Raw genomic sequence first — 23832 nt, forward strand, 5'->3', positions numbered from 1 at the left:
GTTTCAGAAAACAAAAAAAAAAGAGAAGCCTAGGAATCCACATTTTAACAAACCATGGTTCATTCAGATCAACTTTTTCCCTTACTTTTTCAACCAAGGCTCTTCACGTTTCATTTCACTTCTTCAAGGTGATGAATGATGTCTGCTAAGGCTCCATGCTCATTGGTTTCATTTTGAGGCTTTCCAGGTGTCTAGGGGGTGGAGCCACCAAGCACAGACCAATCCTAGCACTGCAAGCTCCTCACACCAGAGATTTCCCTTGAGATGAGATGGGATGGAAACACAGCCAATGGGAATCCATCCTAAACCATACACACAGGGAGAGGGAAGGGCTTCTGGTCAAGACAGTGACTGGGGCAGCTGGCATAAGCTCTGGAGATGAGAAGAGGGTGGAGAGAGGTACTGTGATCATGACCTGGAAGCCCTGGGCACTGGGTAAAGTGCTGAACAAATGCTAGAGGGTATTGATATAATAAATCTCAGCCATCCTGCCTGAAATGTGAACAAAGCTCCTCCTGGAGGCATCAAGTAAAGCATGTGCAAATTCCTAAAAACAGGAAGATGAGTGACATCAAATTGCATTCAAACCTGCATCCCTAGTATCTAAATTATAGAATCCAGGCATATTCCTTGGGAGCATTTGGGGGACAGGGTTTTCTGTTTGGCATAACTAAGGCGAAATCACACATCATTTCCCAAAGCAGATAAGGGAATAGTGGCATCTGAATGAACTGTGGTTGGGTTAAAATGCAGGTTCCTAGGTTATGCCCCCTGTCCAACTGAACCAGAATACCAGGCATGAGACTCAGCCATATGCATTTTAAACAAATTCGCTGGCCAGGCGCGGTTAGCTCACGCCTGTAATCCCAGCACTTTGGGAGGCCGAGGAGGGCAGATCACGAGGTCAAGAGATCGGGACCATCTTGGCCAACATGGTGAAATCCTGTCTCTAATAAAATCACAGAAATTAGCCAGGTGTGGTGGTGCACACCTGTAGTCCCAGCTACTCTCTTGCCCCAGTAATCACTTGAACCCCAAGAGGCGGAGGTTGCAGTAAGCAGAGATCACACCACTGCACTCCACCCTGGCAAAAGAGTGAGCCTCTGTCTCACTCAGTCTCAAAAACAAACAAACAAACTTGCTAGGTACTTCTTATTTCCACTGAAGTCTGTGAGCACTGCTCTATAGAGTACTGGAATCAGAACTGGGTTCTAATTCTAGCGTTTGGGATTGAGGCAGCTTTCCCAGATGTACCCCTCACCTAAACAATGTTCCCCCCGAGAGCTGACTGTGAGTCTGGGAGACACATGTGCCAACACAACTTCGGGCAAGAAAGAAATAACCCTGACACCATAAAGCAAACACAGTACAATGTGTGTCACACTCTCACTGAGCCTCAGTTTTCTTAGTTATAAAATGTGAACATCACCCCACCTGTCGTGAGGCTCAACAAAGAGACAAACATGCACAGCAATTAATTAGCAGAGAATCTCACACCAGGGTAAGTGCTCAAAAGAGGATGAATTCATTTATGGTAGTACTGATCGACTAATCTATCTATAGAGTGCATATAAATTCGCTGAAAGTTCAAAAATATGCAGCAAACCATAGCAAATTAAATCAGCTGACTCTCTTCCTTTTTGGGCACCTAAAGCTAACCCATTAAGAGGTATGTCGGTCGAGCTCAGGCAAACAGGTAGCGACTTGGTGTACAGCTGACCTGGCCCTGAGATGCTCAATGTCCCTCCCTGCGAACTGAAGCTTAGGATTGGCTGTCTCACTGCCCTGTTTCCCTGGTGTACCCAGTTGACTAACAAGTGGCACAGGTATCACAACACATCCCCAAATTCAAACACTTCTCAGCATGTCCATTTGGCCTGTCATGGCCGAGACCAGCCATGCCATGGTCTTGGGGACTACGGCAACCTTCCCTTCCTGGTTCCCTCAGTGCAGTGCTTCTTCCAGCCAACGCTCTCTCCATACAGCAGGTCCCTGCTCGGAGCCCATCAATGTACGATTGCCAGATTTAGCAAACAAAAATATATGATGTCCGGTTATGTCCAAACTAAACAATTATCCATCATTTATCTGAAATCCAAATTTAACGAGCTGTCTTCTATTTTATCTGGCAACCTCAATGCCAGTGGCTTCCCAGTGCCTTTGGAACGAAGCTCAATCTCCTTGTTAGCATCTGTGAGGCCCCAGACCATGGATGGTGGCCTAACTCTCTGTTCTCATCTCTTCCTCCTGGCTGTCCCTTGAACAAACCAAGCTTGTTCTGTCTCAGGATCATTGCACTGGCTGCTCCCTCCATCTGGAACATTCTTCCCTCAGATCTTTGCTTGGCTTCCCGCTCCAAGATGACCATCTTGCTCCAAGATGACCAACACTTATTTTTCTTTTTTCGGTTTACTTTTGTTTTTTGTAGAGATGGGGTTCTGCCACATTACCAAGGCTGGTCCCGAACTCCTGGCTTCACGCAACCCTCCTCCACTGGTCTCCCCAAGTGAGGATTATAGGCACGTGCCACCATGCCTGGCCTCAAGCTGCCCTCTTCAAAGAAATCCTCTCTGACCTTCTAAAATCCTACTCTGCACCAAATGACCCCATCTCTCTCTCTCTTTACCTTGCTTTTAAGTACACACACACACACACACACACACACACACACACACACACATCACCAGCTGACAGAACTTAGTTCTTATCCATTTATCTTACTGGAAAGTATTATGGGGGCAAAGACTGCAGCTGCCTTGGTCCTTACCGTATCCCCAGGGCTGAGAGCACAGGGAGCACACAGTAGGCATGAAGCAGACGTCTGCTGAACGAGTGTTCCAAGAGGCATGGCATGTTCTTAAGAGCCGCGCCAGAGGCTGTGCCAGGCCAACATGCCCCAGCAAGTGTTATTGTCTTCTCAGTTACATCATGAGCTGGGGAAAGTGTTGAGAGATGGGAAGGGAAGAGGAGCGCTTGGGACCGACACACCCACTCACGTGGAGGAGGTGGGAAGAGAATCTGCTGTGCACCAAGTGGGCCCGATGCCAACCTGAGTGCTACCCACTTAAAAAGTAAAAATCCCAATACTAATATTTGTCCTCCTCTTCCTCTGACAGAGCCCTCACTCACCTTCTTTCTTGGTGGTAAACACAATACAGTATCACACCTCGAGAGTGCTTCCATGTACGTATCCCCTGCCAAGACCCACCACAACCCCACAAGGAAGGAATCCCGGCCCTCATCTTCCTGATGAGGCTCAGAAAGGTGAAGAAACATATCCAAGATAATACAGCAAGTAAGTAACGATGTCAGGATTTAACTGCAGCAGAACAGAGAGAGCGCACCAACTCTGAAGCCAGGCTCCTTGGGATAAAATCCTATTCTAATGCTGTCTCTTTCTCAATGTCCACCTATAAAGGAGAGGTGAGAAGAGCCCCTCCCTCACATAGCTGTGATCAAGGTTAAATGAGTGAGTACTAACTTGCTAGAAACAGTGCTAGCCCATAAGCAGCAGCAGGTAAATGCTCATCATGACTTTAAGTTCAGATGTCCAGAGTCCAAATCCTCTGCAGTCTGCACTGTTTTGAACTGAGACTTCCAAAAGCCACGCACCTTCAGCCTCCTCCCCTGGCCGTATCATCCTCTCTCTCCAGATGTTGGCTTCCTTTACAAGCAGAAGGAAGGTCATGAAGCCTCCCTCCCTTGCTGGTCTGGTCATTAAGCCTCCTATCCTGACCAACTGCACTGCCCATAATGTGTCTAATCCTTCCACTTCTGATTGGTAGGGCACACTGACTGGTCCCAGTGGCCCCATTCCACCTCCCTAATTTCCCCCCCGCTCCTGAACCTCCTTCGGTGACTTCCCCCAGCACTGGCCCTAGCTTTGAGCAGTGTTATGCCTTTCCTAAGCACACATCCGAAGTAAAAACACTACATTAAGCATCAAGTCCTGGTTTAGAGCTTCTGGCCAGTGGATTCAAAGTTTCAGTTTCCACAGTAACCATGGCTCTTCCTACCATGCCCATATTTAGAACTGCATGCTACTGTAAGGGCTGACAAATTTACTGCCTCTGTGCGTGTGTGTTAGGCTGGCGAAGTTTATGAGGGGTGCAACATCTCAGAACTTTTCTGGCTTTGCCAAGGTTAAATTCTCAGCAGCAGTGAGTGTCGTATGGTTGCTCGAGCGGGACCCACCCCGGAGCACACCCTGATCAATGCTCAGGGAGCTACATCCGGCGCTTTATCTGCTGGCAACAGGGAAGCGCGTGCTAGGGCAGGGGGCCCCAGGCCAGCAGGGTCCCCGGTGCTCACATCATGCAGCCTCAGAGGGCAACTGCAATTCCTGGAGGAGTTCTAGGATGGGTTTGGCCAGCATTGAGACAGATCAAACCACAGAGAGATGAGACAGACAGCAGTGGCCAAAAGAAAAAACCAAACAGGCATGAAGCAGGTTAGGGGAGGAGTGATCTGGGGAGCACAAAAGAAAGAGGCAAAAATGAAATGGGTAGTGACAGGAAGAAATGCACTAGGAGTCCAAAAAGTAGAAATGACAAAAAGAAGAAGAGACAGGCAAAATACTCAGAAGAGGGAAATGTAAAGAGAAGGGGGTGAAAAAGAGTTAAAATGGAGAGAAAAATGATCTGAATAGCGAATCTTTTAGAAGCTCATAATGTACATCTTTCACATTACACATTACAGAACTTTCACTCCTACGTGATCGCTAGACGTCCATCCTCCGGCCCTCTCGTGCTAGCTGCTTCCCTGGGGAATCTCCACAGCGTACGAAGGGGAGGAGCAGGTACTCTGCAGCCAGGCAGCGCTGGGTTGCCTGGGGCAAGAGAAAAAGGCAAAATGGAAATGGGCAGAAGAAGAGGGAATGTGGAACCCACAAAGTAGAAATGACAAAAAGAAAGAAGAGTTAGGCAAAATTATGTAAAAGCTATGTGAGCTTCAGCAAGCAGGTTAATGTGCCTAGGTATCGGTTTCCTCCTTTATAAACTGAAGACAGTGACCCCCATCTCACGGGCGGTCATGAGGACTGAATGTAATCATCAAGCACCAGCCAGTGCTATGTGAATGTAAGGGCTGTGTAAGTTTGTCATTCAGCCCTCCCACCAATCCCAGAAATAGTTACCTATATCCCCAGGTGACCCTGGAAGAAGTCTGACCTGAGTTACTCTCCTAAAGATTAACGGGAGGTGAAATTCTAACACACCTCATGTTCCCTCTTACTACAGACCTGGGGAAAGGAGGGAGGGAAGAATGGAAAAGAAGGAAGAAAAGAAAGGGAGAAGAACCTTTCCCTGTAGAGTGAGGGCAGACAGAGTGACAAGGCAGAGAGACCAGAGAAGAGAAAAAAAGGAATGGAAAGAGAAATCCTGAGGGCCCCTTGACAGAGGCAGCCAAGGTGGAAGCTGGCTTTCAGGCGATCTCCAACTGATATCATGGGTCCTGCTAGCTGGTGAGGTCTGGCACTGGATGCTGTAGGCTGCCACCTCCTGGCAACTTCCCGCTGTTCCACCACATGCCTGTCCATCCCTCCACCACACCTGTCCATGGCTCCATCCAACACCCTCCTGGTCTCACCCAGTACCACAGAAGCACTGCCACAACACAGAGCAGGTGCTGATGTGGACCCTGCCGTGGTGCCTCCACAACACATTTGTCAGTTCTTTCCTAGCTCTGGAACCTACATGAGAGCTGGGAGCAGGGGTGGGGGGGGCACCAGGCCCAAAGTCCTCACCTCCAGGGAGACTCAGATTGGCTGCGCAGCCCATGGAACAAATCATCCTTTGGCTTGAGAGCAGTGCAAATTTGCTGTGGATGTCACTGAAAGAAATAAACATAGCAACCCCAGAATGGCTCTGGGCAACTGTTTTGGACAGTCCAGCCACACTCTGGAAGCAGATGTGGGGGCAGGCACAACTGCAAAATGTTAATCCAACTGACATTTTGAGGGTAGGAGGCGAGAGCAAGGGAAGAAGAGGAGAAGAGGTTTTACTGGTCAGGAAGAACAGTTTCATCCACTTCTAAAAGAAGGGAAGGAGGAGAGAATTAAAAATAGATTTGTTGTTGCCCTAACACTACAAGCCATGCACACGACATTGATCACAGGGAGAATAAGCATGGGGAGTATCAGACACACCAGTCCCAGTGGGCTCGTTTCTCACCAGCGAATATTGACTGCGCAGTAAGAAACCATGCAAGCTCAAAACCAGAATATGGCTCTTCAAGGGACAGGAAAGAAGTCGGCAAGCAAAACGCATGCCTCTCTGCTCATATCCACCCATCTCTATACAGGTTCAGACATAAACATGTGCTAAGCCCCATTAATCTCTCCTGAGTCCCAGCATGTCCTGGGCCATCACAGCTGATTTCCAACAAGCATTTGCAAAGGCCATGACTCCTCTTAACAATTAGCCTCCTCCTGCTGTGTGGGACAGTTGCTTCAAAGGGTCTCACAGGCAGACAATGGAAGACCCTTAAGGAACTTAGAAGAGGTTGGCCTAGGCGTGACCTCTAGTCTTCTCCAGGTAGCTCCCTGGACTCGAGGAGAGCAGCTTTCTCCCTCCCTCTACTGCCGTATTTCTTTTCTCCTAAGTGAAGAGGGTTATGGTATCTTTAATAGACCTTAGAAAAAAGCAACTCCCTCATTTTGTCACTGGTTTGTTTCTGAAAATAAAGTGTTTTGTGCCAAAAGGTCACCATGGAACCAATCTCTTATCATTTTAAGTTAAACAAATTATAATTAAAATTATAAATTATAATTAAAAATGAAAGTGTCTTGTATGCTAAGCAAACTGCCCACTTCCCTTTCGCATCAATGTCCAAAACGGAAAAGAAAACATCATCAGATAGGTAAACAAATGCTTAAAACACTGCTTCCTGATCACAAAACGATTCACGCAGCCATCAGCCAACAGTGGCTGTGCAGGCAGTAATATGGCTTTCCCCAATAACAGCAACATTATTTATTTTATTTCATTTTTTTGAGATTAAGTCTCGCTCTGTCGCCCAGGCTAGAGAGCAATAGCACCATCTCAGCTCACTGCAACCTCCACCTCCTGGGTTCAAGTGTTTTTCCTGCCTCAGCCTCCTGAGTAGATGGGACTACAGGCGCCCACCACCATGCCCAGCTAATTTTTGTAGTTTGGGGTTTCACCATGTTGGCCGGGCTGGTCATGAACTCCTGACCTGAGGTGATCCACCCACCTTGGCCTCCCAAAGTGCTGGGATTACAGGCGTGACACCGCATCTGGCCAACTGCATTTTTAGACCCTCATTACCCTCTGGCTGATATTTAAGGTTTTCAAAATGTGTATATTCTGACATTCTACTAATATATCAGGACTGTAAGTCAATATTTATCAAACACATCATTTTGTTAAAAGTACAGTGTCAATTTTTATGATGTAAGTATAAATTCTCTGTATGTAAACATCATTCCAAAAATATGACAAATGTGCTTTTATCAAGTTTAGTTATTTAAAAAAGGGCAAAACTACCATTCAACGCTGCAATCCCATTCCTGAGTATATACTTGAAAGAATATAAATCATTCTACTATAAAGACACACGCACACCTATGTTCACTGCAGCACTACTCACAATAGCAAAGACATGGAAGCAACCTAAATGCCCAGCAACAGTGGAATGGATAAAGAAAATGGGGTACATATGTACCACGGAATACTATGCAGCCATAAAATGAATCAAATCTCCTCCTCTGCAGCAACCTGGATGTAGCTGGAGGCCATTACCCTAAGCAAATGAATACAAGAACAGAAAACCAAACAGTATGTTTTCACTTACAAGTGAGAGCTAAACTATCGTTTGCAAATGCAGAAAGAGCGGTATAAACACTGGAGACTCAGAAGTGGGAAGGCAGGGAGGGAGCGAGAGTCAAAAACTACTTGCTGGGTACAATGTACGCTACTCGGGTGACAGGCCCACTAAAATCTCAGACTTAACCGCTACACAATTCATTTTTGTCACCAAAAACTATCTGTACCCTTAAAGCTACTGAAATGAAAAAAATTTTAGGGTACAGTGTCACACCTGTCATCCCAGCAATTTGGAAGGCTAAGGTGGGTGGATCACTTGAGGTCAGGAGTTGGAGACCAGCCTGGCCAATATGGTGAAACCCCGTCTCTACTAAAAATACAAAAATCTAGCTGGGCATGATGGCGCACACCTGTAATCCCAGCTACTTGAAAGGCTCAGGCAGGAGAATTGCTTGAATTCAGGAGGCGGAGGTTGCAGTGAGCTGAGGTTGTGCTATTGCACTCGAGCCTGGGCAACAAGAGTGAAACTCCATCTCAAAATACACACATACACACACACACACACACACACACACACATATACACACACATATAAAATAAAGAAAGGGAGAGAGAAGAAGAAAAAGGGAGGGAAAGGGAAAGGGATTTTTTGAGACAGTCTCCCTCTGTTGTCCAGGCTGGAGTGCAATGGCACAATCTCAGCTAACTGCATCCTCCACCTCCTGGATTCAAGTGATTCTCATGCCTCAGCCTCCTGAGTAGCTGAGACTACAGGTGTCCACCACTACATCCAGCTCATGTTTGTATTTTTAGTAGAGACAGGGTTTCACCATGTTGCCCAGGCTGGTCTCAAATTCCACAGCTCAGCCAATACGCCCGCCTCGGCCTCCCCAAGTGTTAGGATTACAGGTGTGAGGCACTGCACTTGGCCAGGTAATTCTTTTTAAAACCAAGAGGCAGCAGCATGATTCACAATAGCCAAGGTGGGAAAAAAACACAAATATCCATCTACAGACAAATGGGTGAACACACTGTGACACATATACCATGGAATACTACTCAGTCTTAACAAGAAAGGAAATTCTAACACATGCTACAACATACCTGCACCTTGAAAACACTGTACTAAGTGAAATAAGCCACAAACAAAAAGGCAAATGTATGATTCCATATGTAAGAAGGATCTCGATAGAGTAGTCAAACTCACAGAAACAGAAAGTAGAATACAAGTCACCAGGGCTGAAGGTGGGGGACAGAAGTGGGTAATGGGAAGTTACTTTTTCATGGGTACAGAGCTTCTGTTTGAGGTGATGGAACCATATGGGAGATGGGTGTTGAGAACAGATGCACAACACTGTGACTGTGCTTAATGTCATCGAAGTGTCCACTTAAAAACGGTTAGGCTAAGCTGGGTGCAGAGGCTCACACCTGTAACCCCAGAACTTTGGGAGGCTGAAGAGGGAGGATCACAAGATCAGGAGTTCAAGACCAGCCTGGCGAATATGGCGAAACTCCATCTTTACTTAAAAAAAAAAAAAAAAATTAGCCAGGCATGCTGGCGTGCGCCTGTAGTCCCAGCTGCCTGGGAGGCTGAGGCAGAAGAATCACTTGAACCCCGAAGGCAGGGTGCCATGAAGTGAGATTATGTCACTGCACTCCAGCCTGGGTGACAGAGCAAGACTTCATCTCAAAAAAACAAACAAAAAAGTTAGAATGCAACATTTTATGTTATGTATATTTTACCAAATTAAAACAAACAAGAGCCATTCTACTATGAAAACCTGAACCGAGAAGCATGCTGCAAGGTGTGACTATATGTCATGGTAGACTTTATATAAGTCTTAGGTTGCACTGCAACCCAGGTGTACTCAGTGATCATTTTACTCAGGGGCCTGCACTGGAGGAAGCAGCAGTATCTGCTCACAATATTTGAAGACGGATACAGTCCTGAGGTGGCCTGCTCTGTTACCGCTGTCTTCATCTAGAGAGTTCTGGAATCAGTTTTTCCTGGTGACATTAGCAGCTTGTCAAATGACATGTCAGATGTTGGAAAAGAGCTCTCCTGGGTAAGATAAAGTGCTACCAAAACGTGCAGTGGCTGCAGTATATTAGAGATACTCCCCACCTTTTCATAACACAGAAGGAAAATGTAAGAGGTTGACATCGGCATTCTTACTGAGGCTGTCTAAGGGTGATCCACAGCTAACCTGTTTCCACCTGCTGCTCAGGAGGAATTCTGTTTGCCTAATGCCAACTATAAGGAAGACAGCAAGGGTCCCTGTCACAGAGTCACACCTGCCTCTCGGGAGCCTTTCTGTAAGAGAGCGGTCAGAGCATCTGAAAGGACAGAGGCAGAAATGTATCTTTAAGGCTGGTTCAATCATTTTGCACCTACTAATAATTGTTTGATCAATAAATGTCTCTTTGTGTGGCAGAATCTGGTGCAGTAATTTCTTATAATCACAACATGTACATGAAGTTCTAGTTTGAGGTTCTTCCACCTTAAACTTTTTGGCCACTATTATTACCTACAAACTCAACTAAGAGTTGTCCATGACCAAACTGATTTAGGTAAATTCTCTCTCTCTCTCTCTCTCTCTCTCTCTCTCTCTCTCTCTCTCACGCACACACACACACGGGGGCGGGGTGGAGAGAGAGAAAGGAGGAGGAAGGGTGGGAGAGGAGAGAACGAAAAAAATTGTATCAGGTGGTCCCCTAGTCTCTTCCAACTATACAAGTTTGCACTGATCCTTATCAAAGAGATGACTAATGGTCACATTTGCATGGCCAGCACTGACTCTGAGGGGCATGAGCAAGAATGAGGAGAGCAGAGAATGAGACTTTGGGCTTATCTTTTTTTTTTTTGAGACGGAGTTTCGCTCTTGTTGCCCAGGCTGGTGTGTCATGGCGCAATCTTGGCTTACCGCAACCTCTGCCTCTTATGTTCAAGCAATTCTCCTACCTCAGCCTCCCAAGTAGCTGGGATTACAGGCATGCGCCACCACACCTGGCTGAGAGAGAGACAGAGAGAGAGAGAGAGAGAGAGAGAGAGTGTGTGCGTGTGTGTGTGTGTGTGTGTGTGTGTGCGCGCGCGTGCGTGTGCGTTTTAGTAGAGAAAGGGTTTCTCCATGCTGGTCAGGCTCAAACTCCCAACCTCATGTGATCTACCTGCCTTGGCCTCCCTAAGTGCTAGGATTACAGGCATGAGGTACCACGCCCTGCTGGACTCATCTTTATAAAGTAAAAGAAATGAAATTAAGTGCTTCTGAGCACCTTTAGTGAATAAGTACTATATCCAGACTACATCCCCAATCCTAGATATTTCAGTCCCCTCAGATTTTAATTTTGTGTACTCTCTATTAACTTAGCAAAAACGTACTCCTGTCCCATTAAGCAATGGTCAGATACCTGCAGTGTTTTTCCTTTCTGAGACAGAGTCCCAGGCTGGAGTGCACCAGCGCAACCTTGGCTCACTGCCTCCCTGGTTCAAGCAATTCTCATGCCTCAGCCTCCCGAGTGGCTGGGATTACAGGCACATGTCACCATCTCCGGCTAATTTTCCTATTTTTAGTAGAGATGGGGTTTCACCATGTTGGCCAGACTGGTCTCAAATTCCTGACCTCAAGTGATCCGCCTACCTCAGCCTCCCCAAGTGCTGGGATTACAGACGTGAACCATCATACCGAGTTGTGATTTTCTTAACAAACTGCTTCCTGATGCAGATGGAGGAAGGTACCACATATCACATGATTTTATTTTTAGATTTTTCCCTAACATTTTATTATGAAAAATTCCAAACACACAGTAAAGCTGAAAGAATTTTATAATGAATTTTACACATATAATGTATCATGATCCTCTTACCGTTGTTTGCTTTTATCATATTTATCCTTCTATCCATCCATCGACACATTTTTGGTTTTAATGCATTTCAAAACAGCAAGAGTCAGCAGCACATTACTTCCTAGGCATTTCAGCACGTATATCACTGAGGAGGGTTCAATAGTGTTCACAGGTTTTTCTCCCCCACCTCCCTCAAGGTGAAAGTTACATACAATGACATGCACAAACCACTGGGCAAATTTTGACAATGCATACACCTATGTAACCCAGTTTTCAAGACGCAGAATATTTTGCAGTGATTAAGAAGTTCCCTCAAGGTCCTTCTCCGACAGTATCTGCATATCCCTACCACAGGCAATCCCTCTTTTATTAAGTTTAGTTGTAGATTGGTTCTTCCTGTCCCTAAACTCAATCTATTAGGAATCCTTAAGCATATACTCCTTGGGTAAGCTTTCTCGCATAGCATAAAGTTTTTGCAGTTCAGTCAAGTTGTTTCACCAATCTGTTTTTACTTACTGCTTGGTGAGTGGTAGACCATAATATTAACAGAACACAAATTATTTATCTATTCACTCAGTAATGAATACCTGGGCTGTTTTTACGATAACAGTTTTCATAGTCCAGTAGTAACTACAACTGCAAATAGTCAGATGGTAGATATCTATTCAGTATTTTTTTTCTTTTTTTGACATGGAGTCTTGCTCTGTTGCCCACGCTAGAGTGCAGTGGTGCAATCTCAGGTCACTGCAACTTCCGCCTCCCGGGTTCAAGCAATTCTCTTGCCTCAGCCTCCTAAGTAACTGGGACTACAGGCGTGTACCACCACACCCAGCTAATTTTTTGTATTTTTAGTACAGACAAGGTGTCACCACTTTGGCCCAGCTGGTCTCAAACTCCGGACCTCAAGCAATCCGCCCACCGCAGTCTTCCAAAGCGCTGAGATTCTAGGCTGTATCTATTCAGTTTTATAAGAAATCACCAGACCTTCCTTTAAAGGGATGAACCAGTCACGTTCACATCAATAACGTGTGACAGTTACAGCTGCAGCACATCCTTCAACATCTGATGTTGTTCGTTTTCTTTTAATTTCAGCCAGGCTGGTGGGTTTGAAAAAGCATCTCATTGTGGTTTTTCCTGCTTCCTGTGAGTTACTTGAACATTTTTTTAGAATACGCTTTTAATTTACCTATGGTGCTTTTTAATGCATCTCTTTGTGTAGCTGTTTGAACGCTTGCTCTAGGTATTACATTACATATGCATAATTTATCAAAGTCGACCGGGGCTGACATTTTACCAGTTGTAGTGAACTGCGGCACTTAGCTCCCATTGTATCCCTTTATCCTCTTCCCATTTACAGTAGGATTGCCTTAAATATTTCCCTACATACGTTGAAAGCCACATTAGACACTTTCCATCCAAACTCCTTTACATCTTGGACGCTGCTGTGAAACTCCGTTTCCACCAAGCAGACACACCTGCATGAGATGAGAGAGGCAAAAACAAACAGGAGGCAGGGGATGCTCTTGGGCCTGCTTCTGTTGTTTTCCGGCAAGAATTAGCAAGGGATGTTATTTCCTTTTTGAGGCAGCAGTCATTACAGCTCTCAGTCCGGTCCCAAACTTCTCAAATATCAAGAAGTATGGTTCTCCTGCTGCTTTCACAGATCTCAGCAGACGCCAGCAGGGTCCTTAAAGGAGCAGTCGCCCCGTGGTTTCTTAACCACAGTTTCCTTGGTGGTCTGGTTCGATGTGCTTCTCGTCTGTGCTTCTAGCCCTTCTCAGAATTCTGTAAGGCACTTAAGAATGGCGATACATCTTACCTGTTTAAGCTCCTGCATCCTCTCGTCTGTAACCGGACTCTAAAGGGTATATAGTCCCACAGCTAATTGCTGGCAGACCTGGGATCAAAACTCCGATCTCCACTCTTTCTTCTGCAGTACGCCACTGAGTCTTTCCCTCAACAATGTTATTCAAAGAAGAAACAGTTGAAAGTCCCATATTCTATTTTGAGAGCACACGCCAGGAAAGAAATGTTTATATTTCTCAGTCACATCCTTTTCACCCTACATGTGTGGTTATCTTTGCCTGGGTGAGTTAAACCACTGCTCAGGAATCAGACACTGTGAGTATTTCTTAGGCAACACAATGGTGACAGCAATGAACATACTTTTCTGCCGTGCCTTGCTACTGAGGCTGAATTAATCAAGACATTTGTTTCTTAAAAGATTAAACACACCCCAGAAGACAGAGAAGGATGTAATCCGCAATCGCTTCTCACACTTCATTGCATGTGGACAAACCTTTATCTATTTTTTAAGATGGAGTCTCACTCACTCTGTCACCCAGGCTGGAGTGCAGTGGCACGATCTCTGCTCACTGCAGCCTCTGTCTCCCAGGTTCACGTGATTCTCTTGGCTCGGCGTCCTGGGTATCTGAGAGTACAGGAATGCACCATCACGCTCAGCTAAGTTTTGTATGTTTGTAGAGATGGGATTTCACCATGTTCGCCAGGCTGTTCTTAAACTCCCTGCCTCAAAAATCCGCCCACCTTGGCCTGCCGACGTGATGGGATTGCAAACGTGAGCCACCGTGCCCAGCCAACACAGAAGCCTTAGCTTGGAACTCAAAGATCTGGAAGAACATTTCAGCTCAGCTACATGCCACGTAGGGACACTTACTGAACCTTTACCGAGCTTCCACTCATCCAGCCCAACTGACTTCCTTGTTGATCGCCAAAAAGACAACCATACTCCTGCCACAGGACCTTCACACTGGCAACATCCGCTGGATCAAATCTGCATCCTCTTGATATTTGCGTGCTGTGCACCCTGACTTCACTCTAATGTCTACTTGAAAAGCTTTCCCTAACACCCTCTGTTGCTACCCTGACTTACTTTTCACCCCATAACACTTAAATGGCTCAATCTTACATACCTATTTCTTCACTGATATTCCCTGGTGATCGGCACATTGTAGTGAATGAATGCCTGCCTGCAGGTTTGACAGAGACTCAGGATCCTCCTCTGTAGACTGACCCCCCCCAAAGCTGACCTTGAACAACTGCTATAAATAGGAACTGAGACTGTTTATACGAAAACCCGTGATGGTGAAAGCACGTGCTCTGTGTATGGTAGGCAGTTTAAATGGTTTATGGATTCTAGGAAAAACTGTTTTTCACATTCTAACGTCTCTGAAGTCGAGAAAGTTCAAGCAATAACTAGAAACCACAGAGCAGTGATAACACAGCTGTTCCTGCCAGTTCATTCACCTCTTGGCAGAATGGGTGTCAGAGGCTTTACTGAAAATCCCAGAGACAAGGAAGGGAGTCACTCCTCTAATGGCTGTGAACCAAATGGCTATGGGAAGAGGCAGGAAGAAATGGAGAACCAGATGTGTTTAGCAACATGCCCAAAAGCAGAGCCAGGAGGCGGCCAGCTCCACAAAGCTGCAAAGTTGGAAAAGCATCGTCTTCACAGGATTCTCTTAAGAAATGCTACAAGCTCAGGATGACGCAGAGGACTGTACGATGTAGACAGACGCAGAAGACAGAGCTGAAAAACGGATTCTAAAGAGTGAGACTCCAAGTGAGGAAGCTTTTGCAATATCTGAACCAATATATTTTCCTATACATGTAGGCATAGCAGTAAAATATGACAAAAACCCAAGTCTAAAATAGTTGTGTTTTTTTTTTGAGATAGGAGTCTCACTCAGTCTTCAGGCTAGAGCGCAGTGCCGTGATCTCGGCTCACTGCAGCCTCCAACTCCCTGGTTCAAGCGATTCTCCTGCCTCAGCCTCCTGAGTAGCTGGGATTACAGGAATGAGCCACCACGCCCAGCTAATTCTTGTATTTTTAGTAGAGACGTAGTTTTACCATGTTGGTCAGGCTGGTCTCAACCTCCTGATCTGCCAGCCTTGACCTCCCAAAGTGCTGGGATTACATCCTTGAGCCACCGCGCCCGGCCTAAAACAGTCCTTTCAATACATATAAAACAAAGATTCAAAAGGCAAAAAAAAAAAAAAAAAAAGAATTATGCCATGATTTAATTAAAACATTAAATTTCTGGCTTTACATAAGATGGCGTGTCTTATACTCAGTGGCATCTAATGTTACCTGAATTTGTTTGAAAAAAAAAAAATTGAAAGCAAGACTCCGAAGCACTCCTGACCACAGACACTTCTCTACTGCTTCATCCACTGACCTCATTTCCCTGTATTTAATTCCCAGGCCTATTTGCAGGACAGACTTACACTGCAGGTTCCGATGTAACCACTGTCCTTAACGAGTACACAGATTTGTTGCCTTCTGTCCAGAGGCATGAGATTTCCTGCCTCCAGGGAAGGCAACGAATCTATGTGCTCGTTAAGGACAGTGGTTCCTCAAAGGGTCCTGCGACCAGCAGTATCACCATCACATAGACACTAGTGAGAAACGCACATTCTGAGACCTCCCAAGACCGGTTAACTCAGACACCGGGGGAGAAGGGTGTTCCAACAAGTCTTCCAGGGCATTCTGATGCATGCCAGAGTTTCACTGCTCTAGGGAAAACGCCCAGTACCTTCTATCATCAACGTGGCCACTCATGTGTCACCACTCACTGAAGTTTAAAATGTCCCGAGGATTCACTGTGCACCAGGCACTATGTAGAAGGCTGAATGTTGCTTCACAATCCAAAGTGGTGTGTGTGTAAATGACTACATAAAATGCAAAATGGGAAGACATGAGGGTTGGCAGGGGTGCCAGAGCCATGCTCTGTTCAGGGGATAGAGGACTGATTCTGATTCAAGAGTCCCGGTGAACTTCATCTCTGAATTTTATAGATGAAGAAGCTGTTCAGAGCCCACTGTGGTGCTCCCTTATTGATGAAGAGGCAGTGCCCCTCTCCCCTAAATGCTCGTGCTTTGGGGGCGGTGTCTGAGCTGGTCTTGAAGAGTGAATAGGAAACCCACAAGTAAGCAGAGGTCTTAAAGGGCATTCCAAGTAGAAGGAAAAATAGAAACAAAAGCAGGGAAGTGTGGAAGTCATTATTTTGTTAGGGAAGAGTGGGTAGCAATCTCCAGTAGTTTAGGTACCTTTTAAGGTTGTAGGAAAAGTTGACAAGGAATGACAGACCTGGAGGGACTGGAGGGTATAGTCCGCAAGTGGATTTTCACATCCATGGTCTGTGGGCAGCTGGAAGTAAGGGCAAAGATGCTGATGACAGTGCTTCTCTCCCTGAAAGAGGAACACAGATTTCCTGGGATCCTGCTAAACTGCAGGCTCTGATTCATAATCTTGGGATGGGCCTGCGGTCACGTCTTTCCAGGCAGCTCCCAGGTGATGCTAATGCTGTTTGTAGCTGGATCACACTGGGAGTGGTTGAGGGCCTGAAGGGGAATGCAGGCGCTACAGGGAGTGTGCACGAAGATGCTTGGAAATGATGCCTTTATGTTGCGGTCAGGATAAATGGTTGGATGGGTCCATAATGGTGTTTTCTGAAGAAGGGCAATACATGGAAAGAAAAATGGGAATTGGGGGCAAACATTTTCTATAAAGTGAAGGAGGAACATGGAGTTCTGCAGATGAAAAGGAGGTCGTTGGAAACAGAAGAGTACATCTACTGTAATCAATCTTGGCAGCCCATGGCAGTAAGGTCCGGATGACAGTGGTTTAAACCAGAGGGACTTTCATGTCTCGCTCACATCCAGAAAGTCAGGCAGTTGGCAGTGTAGGCTGGAATGTGGTTTAATGGTGCCATTGGCTTCCCAGGATCCCATCATTCTGCTTTGCCATCCTCACCTCTAGGTTGAGGCCCCTCCGTGTCCAATATGGTGCGACAGCATCAACATCCTCCATGCAGGCCAGCAGCCAAAAGTAGTGGAAGAAAAGGCCAACAACAGGGACACGTCTCAAAAGCAAAAGTGCTTTAAAGTGGCCTCCCTGAAGTTTCATGGCCATGCCCAACCGCCACAGGGGCAGGGAGATACAATCACTTCTCTGGCTACTCTGCTCTCCTGAATGTAAGCAGAGGTCTGTTCCTAAGCAGAAAAGGGACAGCGGATAGAGGATGGCAATGTGGCAGTCCTTGCTGCAAGTGGAATCCATGGTGACCACTCAAAAGGGGGAGGGCACAACGAGGAATCAGATTCCCAGGGGATACGTGAGTGTCGGCCTCTTGTGCTCATGGGTGTCTGAATCTACTTGTGTCTTGTGATTTTGCTAGTTCATTAGTGTGAGTGTTTCTCTCCTCTGTCATCAAAAACCTGTCCAAGTCCTTTTTATCTGCAAGAGCCAGCTCCACTGCCACCTCCTCCAATAACGGTGGCTGCATTCCACAGGGTTGTTCCAAGGAGTGCTAGATGTGAAGTGTATGCACCAAGATGCAGCATGGGTGCGGACACACAGTAGGCACTCAGTATGCATTTGCTGAATATCACCTGCAGTTTCCGGACTGACCTCTGTGCCTTAATTTTTTCCTTAGGTTCACGTGTCCACCACGCCCACCATTCTCCAAGACCCAGCAAAAAGCCAGAGTCTACCCCCCAACAGGGGCATTATTTAGATGGAAGAACATTTTCTGCAGCCATCCCAGTCTTCAGGGTCTCGCCAAGAAATAGAAAAGAAAAGCAATATAAATGTTAATAGGAAATTGTCTCTTCACTCTTACTTAGGCTAATCTATGGCAGACCAACAAAGAGGGAATTAGACAGCCGAAGAGACAGAAAAACACGGGATCTTGACGAGCTGAAGCCCAAAGGACTGCAGTTTCCAGGAGGAAATTTAATTCCAGGCCAACAAGGAAGGCTACATGCAAATCAGGACAAAGGGCTTCTCCTTGGGATGCCTCCATGGTGTGAGATGTAGATCCTGCTGTGGTCCCCGTCTTCCTGGGCATCCATCAAATTAATGCCTACGACATGCAGCCACAGGTCTGAGCGGTAGGGACAAAAAGGCGATTACAGCAGCTCCTGTCACTAACAACAGAGGCAGGCAAATAGACCTATAACTACAATACAGTATGAGGTAAATGTTACTAGATGTTTAGGCTCAAGATATTAAATAAACAAGGAAGAGGGGCAGATTACCAGCACAACACGGGAGCAGAAAGATTGGGCACAAAGATGTCTTCTTATAGAGCACAAGACCCTGAGGGGCTGGGTTCTAAAGGGTAAATAGGAGTTACCTAGGCAAAGAAGGCTAGAAAAGGAAGTGAGAACACCAGGTACAACGACTAGAGAGCATGAGTTCATGTCCTTTGCAAGGACTTGGATGAAGCTCAGAACCGTCATCCTCAGCAAACTAACACAGGAACAGAAAACCAAACAGCACATGTGCTCACTCCTAAGTGGGAGCTGAACAATGAGAACACATGGACACAGGGAGGGGAACATCACACACCAGGGCCTGTCAGAGGGTGGAGGGAAAGCAGAGGGAGAACATTAGGACAAATACCTAACGCATGCAGGGCTTAAAACCTAGATGACGGGTTGATAGGTGCAGCAAACCACCGTGGCACATGTATCCCAGAACTTAAAGTGGAAAAAAAAAAAATAAAGAAAAAAGAGCTATCTCATGAAAGGCTAAAGAATGCCCCCCAAAGATGACTACTACTAATTCCTGAAATTTGTGAGTATCGCATTACCAAACAAAAAAGGACTTTGTAGGTACGATTAAAGACCTCATGGAAGGTTAAAGGTGGAAGATGATCCCAGATTATCCTGCTGGGCCTGATATAATCACAAAGGTCCTCATAAGAGAGACGCAGGAAGAGTCGGCGTCAGTGGGGATGCTGGTGTGATAACGGAGGCAGAAAGTGGTGTGATTCATTTTGCAGACGGAGGATGAGGCCACAAGCCAAGGGATGCAGGTGGCTGCTGGAAGCTGAAAAGGGCAAGGGGATGGGATTCTCCCTCAGAGCTTCCAAAAGAAAACAGCTCTGTGGACACCCTGACTTTAGTCCAGTGAGACTGATTGTGGACTTCTAACCTCCGGAACTGTAAGACTAAATCTGTATTATTTTAAACCACTAAGTTTGTGGTGATTTCATAGAGCAGCAACAGGAAACTAACATCCAAGTGTTAAGGTGTGCCTTCCAGAATGTTAAAGAACATGAGAAAAATGAAGCGGAGGAGGCAGGCTCAGGCCAAGTCATGGAAGGATCTGTGCACCAGGTTGAGTTTAAGTTTTATCCTCAATGAGGAGCTTCCACTAGAGTGTATTAGCAGAGGGACACTAAAGCACTGAACTGCCAGATTTCTAGATCTTAAATCTTAGGAATGACCATATGTCTAATTCTCTATTTTACTGACTCATTTCTTTTATTATAGACTACAATCACTGTATAAAACAAAGGAATCACCTAATGTAATACGTAATTCTATTTCATTCCTACAAAATGTACTCTAATGTTCCTGAAGATGCACACTTGTATCCCAGAACTTAAAGTGGAAAAAAATAAATAAAGAAAGAAAAAAGAGCTATCTCATGAAAGGCTATCTCATGAGCACAGGTGTGCAGACAGTGGGACTTATTAGAAATTGGGGATTTCTCCCCCAGATCCTGGCCTGACGACTGACCTATGCCTAAAAAGGCGTTGTTCAAATGTCCCACCTGCCCCAACTCCAGGTACGGACAGGCAACCCATGCTCACCAAGCGCTCTCTTAGGACCAGAAGCTTTGTGAACATTCCATCATCAAGCTCTCCACGATCCTTCTGGGCAGTACCCTCAGCTGCCAGGATCCTCTTGCAACTGAGCCTGATTCCCTGAGCACTACTGTTGCAAGGCACAGCACCCATCAGTGAAGCCTGGCCAAGATAATAATCCACCTACATATGGTTCTCCACATACCTCTGCCCAGTCTCTGTCTACACACAGAAAAGCCTTGAAGGGTAGAATTCCAGCTGGCCTCCTTGTCCTTCCCACTCACTCTTGGTATACTAACCCTCATGCACCCACACACATTCGTCAGGGCCCCTGCCAGCTGTGTCCTTGGCCGAATGTTGCTTGCTGCCAAAGGAATCACTTAGGTGGCCTCTAAGCAGCCCCGGATCCGACAAGCAGGGTCTGCTCTAGCACTGCCGCTAGACCCCTGAGGCCACGGCCAGACACGCAGAGGCTCTAAAGCAGTGCTCTGGCTGTTGCCAAAGCAAGGGACCCACACCGAGGAGGACCCAAGGCACAAATCCTCACTGAGATACTTCACAGCTGTGCAACCTTGGCCAAGTCACTGTCCCTCTATCAAAACAGTAGGATGTGGCCATCACCAACGCTTGCCATCATGGAGCACCCCAGAAATTAGACAGTTATACTTCCCGTGCATCTGACAGGTCCCACAGCTACAGGGGACTCTGGTGGGAATGCACACAACACGACACACACCTGGCAACGGTGGGCACTGCTGAAGCCTCAATTTCGAGCTGTTTTCAGCAGTGCTGTCATGAACAGATTCTTGACGGGCCTATTCCACCCCCTTCCACCTTTTCTTTTAGAATCTGTATGTGGGGACAGTACTTCCCTGAAAATGAAAGCACTGAGTCGAAGGGACTATCATGGAGTTAAAGGATACGCACAATTTATGGTTTTTGTGATGACCTGGGTCCCTCCAGGAAGAACGACATTGATGCCACCTGCAACACAGATCAGACAGCACTGCTGAAACCTCTACTTCGTTCCAGCATGGAGCTAAGCACTTCAGTTATTCTTTTCCAGTACCACACGATGCTCAGCCCCATTTGATTGATGAGGAAAGTGAAGTCACGGAAAGCAAAGTGACTTGCTCAAGGCAATGCAGCTATTATGAGACGGAGCTGGGAGAAGAATCTAAGTCCCTGGAATCTTCCAACTCCATTGTGTCTGCTGAAGTAGTCAGGTCTTTCAGTTATCCCACACTACTTCAACAGCTTTCATTTATTACGGATAACCATAGGCCATGCTCTAGACTGGCTACTTTATTAAATACGCTACCGCCTTCATCCAAGTCAATAAGGCAATAAACATGATAATGTTGCCGATGTGATAACAGCACCTACCTGCTACTGAACGCTTAATACGTGTAGGCATCGCACAAGGCACTTACACTATTTTAACGTGAGTTAGCATTAACATGTCCAGTTTACAGATGAAAGAACTGGAGCTCAGAAAAGAGACATCCCCCAAGAATTTCACAGATTACAAATGCAAAACACATCCATCAGTAAATGGATTTGAACACAGGGCTGGCTCCTAATAGTTAACTGCCCCAGGTGGGCGACAAGAAAGATTTCTAAAGATGACAGTGAGAATAATCTGCATTCCACGTTGGTGTGTCTTCCCTGCGATGTGCTGGCTGTGTGTCATTTGATCAGCACTGAGTTTATTTATTTCAACCCCATCAGACTGGCTGCATACAAATGCATGTCATTCTCTTCTGGGGACTGCTTCCCATTACAGCAAACATGGCTCAACCCACACCCCCCCACAGGCCTCCAGGGTACCCCCTCCAATGGCCAAGAGGGACTTCATGAGGGCCTGAGAACAGAGGGAAAGCTCACTCTCAGGGCACCAACTGCATTGCAGAGGAGGAAACAGGAAGGTGGGAGATCCTAGAAAGCAGCCAGAGTATCCTGGTACAAGGTGGGTGAGCTTCAAGGCTAGGAACAAAGCCACAGGTTCAAGTCCCTACTCGGCCCATAACTCAACGTCTGACCTGGGGTAAGTCAGTCCTGGTCACAGGGCAACTAATACAATTCTTAAACAAATAACTTGATGTAATTTCAGACTCTTTCCCTGGAAGAGGATGGAAGAGGTTCTAGTAAAAATAAACTGAATCGCTTTAAAGAAAGGAAATGATTCAGCAAATCCAGACAGAGGACACCTGGGTCCAGATCATTTACATAGCTAACATACCTTCTTAGACATTCTTTTCATCAAAAGACAGAGACATAAATCACCATGAATTGGCCCTTTTCTGCCCCCAGGCAGGTACAATCTCAGATTCTTCCTGATCCAGAGCATCTCACATCCTGAAACCACTGCAGAACGAAAGCAGCCTGAAAAAGAAACCATTACCCCATCGTCGAGTAAGAATTCTGTCACCTTCAGTAGATCCAGAACTGGCACACGAGACCAATTCTAGCTGAATAATGTCATGGCTACTGAAAAGGTGTGAGGGAATGGGGAAAAGCGCTCTGGCTTCCCTCCCCCACTGCCCTGACACTAGATGGATCTGCCAGGCACGAAAGGGAGAGCTCCCGGGGCCACACCTGCCCCCTGGCACAAGCAGCTCCACCATCTTACTGTGAGTCCATCAGTAAAATACAGGGACTATGCAGGTGAGCAGGGAAAGTATTCAACCTCCATACAACAACATTTATAAAATCAACCTTGGCTTGCCAGAGATCCTCTTTTACTGAAACTTAGAAAGTCACACCGTGTTAACAGCTGGAAGTGGTTATTAGGTTCCTGTAACCCCACAGCCGGGGTCTATGGCTACCTTTGTGATGCACAACCAAGTTTTCCAAGCACACACGCACCATGCTCCCTCCTTTCTCTAACGGCTCTGGCTTTGCAGCCAATCTTACTCCTGCTCTCAGTTCTTTGGAATCAAGGGAACTTTCTAAAATATCAAGCTGCTTTAGAAAAGTGTCAATTTGTAAATTCTCCACTTGGCCCTGTCTACCTGCAAAGAAACAGATAAGTCCGGGGGAAGCAAAAGAAGAAGATTCTGTGTCTCTTTTTAGTTTCCAGATGGAGCTGCCTCCCACAGTCGACCCACACACCCAAGTGGCTGATGTCACTGTTATGATTTTAGTAGCACTGTGAGGGCGCTGGGGGCGAGAACCCCCATAAAACTCAACGATATCAGGCACATCTGAGAAAGCCAGAGAGAGAGAAACTAGGGAACCAGAGTGTGCTTAGCTCTGGAAGGGTCTGCAGAATCGCCAAGCTGAGACTCATCATCACACAGACACATGTGTACACACCCAAGACAGACTGAGCCAGGGCCTTACAGAGGAGGACACTTGACCGGGCTGACGATGTCCAAGCTGCTGAGAAGGATCCAGTCCCAAGTAGGACCCTTAGGGAAAATTCCCTTGGCCACTGTGTAGAACGTCAGGCTCAGAACTGAGAAAGCACTGGTCCCAGAGGAGAAAAGAGCATTTTCAACCAGGCTTGGCACTGTTTTTAGTCTGGCCTCCATGGACTGGAGGGAAGGAGGGAGGGAGGGAGGGAGGGAGGGAGAGAGGGA

The 23832-nt window shown here is 46.3% G+C and overlaps 1 protein-coding gene and 1 non-coding gene across 2 annotated transcripts in view; both read right to left on the reverse strand.

Annotated features, from left to right (window-relative positions):
* LARGE1 (LARGE xylosyl- and glucuronyltransferase 1) overlaps positions 1-23832 on the reverse strand; it is a 568765-nt gene that overhangs the window by 393629 nt on the left and 151304 nt on the right. The gene's annotated exons all lie outside the window — the stretch shown is intronic.
* Positions 20601-20735, reverse strand: LOC119467686. Its single transcript, XR_005196230.1, has one exon. It is a non-coding gene; the product is annotated as a small nucleolar RNA SNORA76 (small nucleolar RNA).

The sequence above is a fragment of the Cebus imitator genome, unplaced genomic scaffold (assembly GCF_001604975.1).
Source record: "Cebus imitator isolate Cc_AM_T3 unplaced genomic scaffold, Cebus_imitator-1.0 Scaffold317, whole genome shotgun sequence".
NCBI lineage: Eukaryota > Metazoa > Chordata > Mammalia > Primates > Cebidae > Cebus > Cebus imitator.